Source organism: Mustela nivalis, assembly GCF_964662115.1.
Source record: "Mustela nivalis genome assembly, chromosome: 5".
NCBI classification, from domain to species: domain Eukaryota; kingdom Metazoa; phylum Chordata; class Mammalia; order Carnivora; family Mustelidae; genus Mustela; species Mustela nivalis.
Window position 1 is genome coordinate 5762511 of NC_139024.1, and position 7917 is coordinate 5770427.

Sequence of the window (7917 nt, forward strand, 5' to 3'; positions counted from 1 at the left end):
GCTCATAAGTGCAGGGGAATGGAGAACTTCAGGGAAAGGGAGCGGTTCTTGCAGGACGGTGGGCTGTAGGCTGAGGGGGAGGAAGGTTCTAGAAGGTGGAAGAGCAGGTGGCACAGGCAGAGCGGAGGGGACAGCACCACCTACCCAAAGGGGCTGCCCTACTGCACGGCAAGCGTAAGCTATCTAAAACCAATACACGAACTGGAGTAAATACTAAATACTAATCCAGCCATGACTTCACATGCCTTCCCAAGTTCAGAAAGGCTCTTGTGGGATTATTTACATGATCTGGTTCTCTTCGTAAAAAACCGGTTGGGTGAGTTTCAACTTCAGTTTTCCCCGCAGCCAGCAGGCGGACAGAAGTCACCGGATAATGCCGGCTGTTGACAAGGGGTCATCGTTCTATACACACATGCCGGGGGAGCAGCACGTCAGCCCCCGAAAGGCCCGTGCGACAAGGTGGATTTCCCAGAAGACACTGAAGTAAGGGGCGACCACGAGGGCCGGGAAGTGCGGACGGAAACCCGTTCGCCAGCGGGAAGCGTCTCTGTGCGAGCAGCGGGGCCGCTGGCTCCAGATGTCTCTGACCGCGGGCGCTCTGGGCTCCGGGAAGCTGTTGTTCTTTCTCTTCTCGTTATAAAAACGCCCGCATGGCCATCCCTAGTGCTATATCCATCAGTTGGTGCTTTTTTTTTTTTTCTTCCTTAAAAAGCACTCCCTGCCCCTGTCCCTAATTGTGTAAGGTTTGGACCCCACCAAATCTGGACTGATTCCCGCTTAGAATGTCTGCAGAGGGCTTGGCCGGGTGGGGTCTCTTGAATTAGTTCCTTTTGCTCATGATTTTTCCCTCTTTCTTCAATCCACACCCTCTGGAGGTTGCAGCCTCCAAGGAAGGCTGGCGTCATGCAAGGGCGAGGCAGAGAAGTCGTGGGGGGAGCGCCGAGGCCGTGGGCTCCATGGGGCCTGGAGGAAGGCCTCCACCCTGGAGGAGGCGTTTACAGGGGGGGCGTGGGGGCGGCTGAGCCTCCTCCTGTCTGCTGCTGCCCGCACTTTTACACAGTTGCACCGGCTAGTCACTGCTTGCGGGAAGGTGCTTTGACCCCAAACCCTCATTCCCTTTGCTTCTTGGGGCGTCTGCACCCCGTCGTCGGTAGAGGGCTTGTCAGTAGCAGGCGTCGATGGAGAGCCGCAGACCCAGTTTGTAGCGGACGCGGCCCACGGTGCCCCCTCCACCCACGGGGCAGCCCTGCGAGGTGGGCGTCCCTCCCCGTTTGCAGGTGGAGAGGTTAAATGACTTGCTGAAGTTTGTGCATCTGGATCAATCCATTTACTCAACACATCCTAACCTCCATGGGAAAGAAATCAAGTAGCTGCCACGCTTGGAAGAAGGCCCAGGCACGTCTGATGCTCGCGGGGCTGCCAACCCTGGGCTTTTCTATACCGGGGGACACTTCCATAGGGCCCACCTGGACAAAGTCGGGGGGCCCAGGGAAGGGCTTGGTTTGGAACAGTGCGTAGACCAGACAAATCTGATTTAGAATAAGAAGCAGCAAAAATACGTGTGGTGTGTGTGTACCTGTGTGGATATGCATGTGCCCATGCGTGCACGTGTGTGTGTGCATGGGTGTGTGGTGCGTGTGCCTGAAGCTCATAGTCACACGTGTACATTCATGTGCTCATGGATGCACAGTGTGTAAGCTGTGCCCGCATAGGGGTGCGTGTGTGTACACGTGTTCACGTGTGTGTGAGTGTGGTGTGTGTGTGCATTATGTGTATGTGTACTTGGATGTGTGCAGGCAGGGGAACATGGGAGTGGCGGGGAGAGGAGAGGTTCAAGGCCACATGCTACCTCTGCCCAGTGACCATTGTCCTGTGAGGGCCGCTGCCTTCTGTCCATCATCACTTCTTGGCTCTGAGCAAGGGCTGGGAGGCTCGCGGGCCCAGGAAGGATCGTGACTGAGATGTTTGGCTTCTTGCTTTGACAGCCGGACTGTGATAGATAGGGTGGGTGGAAATCTGGCCAGGTGAGGGCTACGCGAACCAAGAAAAACAATTACTCAGGGCAGGCAGGGAGCCCCGCTGACTCCTGCAAGACCAGGGTCAGGAGGCAAGAACAGGGAGATTTCTCAAAATCCAGTAATAAGTTGGAGAAATTGGGTCTGCAAAGAAATGTGCGGTGATTTACCCCGGTGCCTGCCAGCCGCTGTGCAAAGTTGCTGTTCTGCGCTTTGCTGAGCATACGGAAGCCGTGCGTTTCTTGGCTGGGTTCCAGGCATCCAAAAGTTAAACTGATGGGTCCCGCCAGGAAGGGTGCTCGGGAACGGGAAATGTAAGGACGCGGCCGGCTGGAGTTTTGCTTGTTCCCCCTTCCTGTCGGGGAGTTTTCTTCCCAGACCAGACCGAGATGGAACTGTGTTCACCGTCTTTCTCCTGCCTGCCCCTCTGGAGAAGACCTACCCCAACTTGCGATCTGTTTCGTGGCTCCAGCCCACGGGGCGCATCGGTTTGTTCAAATGACTCTCTAAATGGCCTCCTTTTTCCTGACATGGGACAAGAGGCAACAGTGTCATTGTGGGAAAATCCTGGCGGCCCTTTCCCTGCTCTGAGCCTTGCTGGTCTTTGCCGTTGTGATGGGGCCTGGGGTGCATCTCTGAGGTCTCCCCGCTTCTCCTGTGAGTGAAGGACTGGTGGAGAACCCCTGGGTCACCCTGGGAGGGAGGCGGTCGCTGCCCACGGGCTGGAAGAGGCCCACTTTCCCCGGGCCGCGACGCTGGCTCCATCCGGGACCAGAAGTGTCAGCCAGACCAGACCTACTGGCGGGACTTTTTCTACCCGCCTTGGCTTTCTTCTTGGCCAAACAGATGCTACCAGGCAGGGCGAGGGAGCTGGGAATGAGAAACGTGGGTAGACTGATGCCCGAACAGTGCTGTGGGGTGGAACGGCCTCTAGGCTTCTCAGTCCCTGGGCTGCCAGAATAGGACGGGGCACGCCACCGGCCTCTCCACCGAGGGGGCCTCAGGCCGTGGCCGTGGCTCGGTGCTGGGCTTGATGCTCAGTGCCAGAGGTCCTGGACCGAGGCTTTGCATCTGCTGCTTCTGCCCTGCGTGGTCTTGGGTGAGCCATTTGGAACCTCAGTTTGTTCACCTGAAGGACAGTGGTAATGACTCTTTGTTTTGAAGTTGGGTAAGTGGACTGTCACGTTGGAGTGAAGTTCTTGCTTCGTGTTTAGTGTTTCTGAGCACATGGGCACATGTAGAATAATTCTTTTGAAACTGCAGAGTAAGAAATAGTTCATGAGATTAAATGTCTATACACAGGAATGGAAACCAGGAAATATTCCATTAACCAGCCAATGTATTTCCTTGCCAACATTCTGGTTTTCTTTGAAGAAACTTACCACCCAAGGCAGACAACCTAGTCTCCAATTAGTGGGTCCTGGAAGGGCGTGAACCCAAAGCAAACACACACCTCCAAAGCAGAGACACTTCTTTTTCGAAATACATAATAGATTTTCCGATATAAAGACCCTTAAAGCCACTTTAAAATATACAGCTTCATGTTAAACAGTTGATCATTTTGTTGAAATTTGGTGACTTCTAATTTAAAGTTACATTTAAAAACGTACTTAAAAATGTGAGAAATCATTATGACTTTAGAAATATGCTTGCAAGTTCTTCCTCTCATTCTTATTTATTGTGAATAAGTCTTTCTTGTCTTGGCCTCCTACCCATCGATTTGACCCCAGCCTGAGAGGTACTGGCCAGGCTCAGAAAACAGGGCATTGTTGATGCACCCAGAGATTTCCATCTCGATACTTCGGAAGGTCGAAGCCAAGATTGAATCCGGCAGGAAGGCTGCTTGTTACGCGATGGTGTTACCCTGGACAAAAACCAAAGAAACTGACAGCTGTGCTCTTTGGGCTTATCCTTGGTGCAACCTGCGAACCTTCTTGGTTGCACCTTCTTGGTGCGGCCTGCGAACCTTCTCTTGCCTCTTCCTGGCAAACCCACCGGCAGCACAGGGTGCTTGTGGGCTGGGGAGAGACTGCTCTCGGGGTCAGGGATGGGAGCGGATTCCCTGGCTTACCGTGTCATCGTGTCTTAATCCCAAATAAATGTTCATGGTCATATAATGTCCACAGAGAAATCTGCCAACTGTTTCAACTTTGTTTACCAAGACTTAGTACACCCCAAGGACGTAAAGAAAGAGCATTCAATGTAAAGGCAAGAGACCTCAGGGCTGTGCCAACTGAGGTTGGTGGCCAACTTATTTTAGCAAAATTGCTTTTTCCTAGGTCACCTCGTGGCCTTTCTCTCTCTCTCTCTCTTTTTTTTTTTTTTTTAAGATTTTATTTATTTATTTGACAGACAGAGATCACAAGTAGGCAGAGAGGCAGGCAGAGAGAGAGAGGAGGAAGCAGGCTCCCCGCTGAGCAGAGAGCCCAATGTGGGGCTCGATCCCAGGACCCTGAGATCATGACCTGAGCCGAAGGCAGAGGCTTAACCCTCTGAGCCACCCAGGCGCCGCGTAGCGTTTCTCTTTTAAGGATGGTCTGGATCAGTTGTTCTGTAGGCAGAGCTCTTTGTGCGGAAGGATTCGGGTTAGTATGACTACTAAGAAAAACTTGTAAGGGGATCCTCAGCATTTTATTCTTTGAGCAAGATTATGCTTCCTAGTTTTAGAAATGTAAGGTCCAGTGTGGGTGTGTCTATGTTTGTATGCATATGGAAACACATATATTTTTAAACTCACTATATTTTATTTTATTGACAAAATGTGCACGCACATGGTACAATACTCAGAATCCGAGTGGGCACACACACCAGAAGCGATCTCGTTTCTACTGAAGACGTCCAGGCCCTTCAGACGCAGCCACACTCTCCTTTCCTGTATCTCCTTTCGTAACTTCTCGGCACACGCGTGCACTGGAACTCGCGTTTTAATTTTGTAGAAATGGAAATATACCATGAACACTCCCGTGTCTTGGTCTTTTCATTTAGCAAATTGGTCTCCGGCCCCTTCCATATCAGCACATCCAGATCTGCTGCATTTTTAAAATGGGGTCATAGAATGTCACTGTACGACTGTGATTTTTTTTTTTTTTTTAAACCAGTGCCCGTGGACAGGCAGGCGCGTGCTCTCCGGTCTGCTGGGACAAACAAGGCTGTGACGGCATGCATCTTTGCCCAGGGTGTGGCTTAAAGTGGTGCTCCTACTCTGCTAAGACCTCCTTCGCTCTGCAGGTGCGCGGCTGGAGTGGGAGGACTTCCCATCGGGGTGATGTCGGGACGCCGGACTCACCACGGTTCTTGGGATCAGATGGCGCCTTCCTGGGACTCCCCAGCTCCTACATGAGCCCCTCCCCAAGGATGCCTCCTTCTCCTCCTCCCTCGCCGCACACAGAGGTCCGTGGAAATGGCCAAATCTGGGACCCCCTGCCAAGGACAGCTCCCTATCACCATCCTTGAGCTCTAGACAAATTGCCTTGTTTTAGAATCCTGCCTGGCATCATTGCTCAGACTCTTTCTCCTAACCCACTGGTTCTCAGCAGTTTTATTTGTCGGTCCACTGGGGGAAAGGATACCATTGTCACCGACTGCATGGACCCCAGGGATGCTGCAGAACCCCTCAGCTCACAGGGTTCAGTCTCTGTCTGTGGCCCTGGCACAGAGACTCTCCAGCCCACGACGTCCATGGCAGTGCCATGGAGAAACGCTACTGGACACTTTTCTCTCCAAGAGGGAGAAGGTCTACTCGCAGGTCTAGAGGACACCTCAGGCCCATGCAAGGCTCCGTGCACACTGGCTTTAGATTGAGCTGATGGGGGGAAGAGGCGGGACTAACGGCCATGGGCTGGAGGTCAAGGTCCTCTGTCATTGCATCAGCAGGTGGCCACTGGGACCCACAGTGGCTCCTGGACACAGCGGCCCACCCGGATGTGTTTAGTGATGAAGGACAGTCATTTTTAGGTGGCACATTCACATACTCTAGACCTTCTTCCTGAGAGTCAGTGGATGTAAGGAATCATGGCTCTCGGATTCCAGTGAGGCTCTTAGCTGCAGCAGGACAGCTGGGGACTTTGATGGGGGCCGAGGAGGACGAGCACACACGTAGGAGGGCGTGTGGCAGTGACAGGGACTGGCAAGGCAGTGTTCCTGCCTCTCCTGGGAGGCCCTGATTGCCCAGCAGAGGAAACCCAGCCTTAGGCTCCTGTCTCCACTCTGCTGTGGAGAAGTCTGTGTGGAGTGCTTTGGGCCCAGGTGGCAGAACTGAAGAGAAGGTATGAGGTGCGTTCCGGAAGGGTCTCCTTTCTTCGCCAGCTTCCTGGAGGAGGAAGGATGGACGCCGAAGACTGGACTCCACCCCTGGCTCCCTCTCTGCTCCTGAAGCAGAAAGAAGACTCTTCTCTTCTCCAATTCTCTCTTCTTCCTGCAGTTTCTCTTATCAGAGGCGATTTTTTATTAGGCCTGGGGTGGGGGTGGGGGTGGTCAGGCTGCATGTTTGACATGTGCTAAGGTGGTGGCCTTGGCGCTGATTACTTTCCGAGAAGCCAGACCAAGCCCGTTGGTGCGTATCTTGCTTTGTTTTTTTTTTTTTTTTTTTTTAAGATTTTATTTATTTATTTGACAGACAGAGATCACACGTAGGCAGAGGCAGGCAGAGAGAGAGGAGGAAGCAGTCTCCCCGCTGAGTGGAGAGCCCGATGTGGAGCTTGACCCGAGGACCCTGGGATCATGACCTGAGCCAAAGGCAGAAGCTTTAACCCACTGAGCCACCCAGGCGTCCTGTCTTGCTATGTTTATAATGATGGGGAGTAAAGCTCTATTGCACAACAGACGTCTACTCAGAGCGTGCCAGGCAGTACCTAGGCTCCAGGTGGGAGGGATTAGATAGAACTGGGAAGATAAAATGCGTTTTTTTGGGAGGTATTATCTATACCAGTTGAAGCTGTGGGATATAGCATTTCCTTTCAAAATGGGTAACTGACCATGACCACCGTACCCCCTTGGCTCTGTGCCTTCGGCCGTGGCACCTGCTGGAAGTGACTACAAGATGAAAAACGTATTAATTGTCTTTTGGGACTGTCCTTGCCCTCTCTTAAGTGCGTTCCATCGGAAGAGGCATTTGCTGGACGATTCCCATGTGAGATAAATCTGTTCCCTGAATTCAGGACTAATTATCCTCGGGGTCTCGCTGGACCCATCAGCGCGATGAGTAGACATAAAATAGCACTGGTGGCTTTGCACTGTTCCTGTTGCCCTGTGGGCCTCGGGACCCTCCAAGGGCGGGGAGGGCCTCGGCGGGGCTGGCAGGAGGCCAACATGGGCGTGGGTAGATGGTCACGCTTCTGGGCTGTTTTGTCAGTTATAAAACAGGATCAGATGTCCCAGTTCACGGTGCTTCCGAGGGTGCAAGGTCATCGGTTTGGGATGCAGGCTGAGACATCTGCTGACCGTGGGGTGAGAGTTTCCATGCCTGGGCATATCACAAAGATTAAGTGAGGTCTGGCACGGTGTTTCCGCTTCCGCTTTGCCCTCTTCTGGCTAGCGTCTCCCCTCCACCCGCACCTGGCCAGGCCCACCTTCTGACCCCTGCTGCCGTCCCGGGCCCTCACGGTTCCCTGTGCATGGAGGGCCCACCGGAGGCAGGACTCAGTGGGGCGGGCCCCCCACTGTCTGCCGGCCCACTCCCTCCTGGGCCTCAGGGCTTCCCTCCCATGGACCCTTCTCAGGGACGCCTGCCCTGCGACACCTTACAGGATGGTAACTTCTTCCTCCGACGTCCACTTTCCCTCTCTGCCCATGGTGGGTGGAGGAGTAGCCCCCGGAGCTGCGCGTGTCCTAACCCCAGAGCAGAGACGATGGCATGTCACGGGATGAAGGGGCTTTGCAGTGTGGCTGAGCTACGGACCGGTGA

At 53.5% G+C, this 7917-nt stretch overlaps 1 long non-coding RNA gene across 1 annotated transcript; it reads left to right on the top strand.

Annotated features, from left to right (window-relative positions):
• The first annotated feature begins 331 nt into the window (after positions 1-331).
• Positions 332-4146, top strand: LOC309865115. The gene is made up of 2 exons (XR_014311963.1): positions 332-483; positions 3746-4146. It is a non-coding gene; the product is annotated as an uncharacterized lncRNA (long non-coding RNA).
• Positions 4147-7917: the final 3771 nt, after the last annotated feature.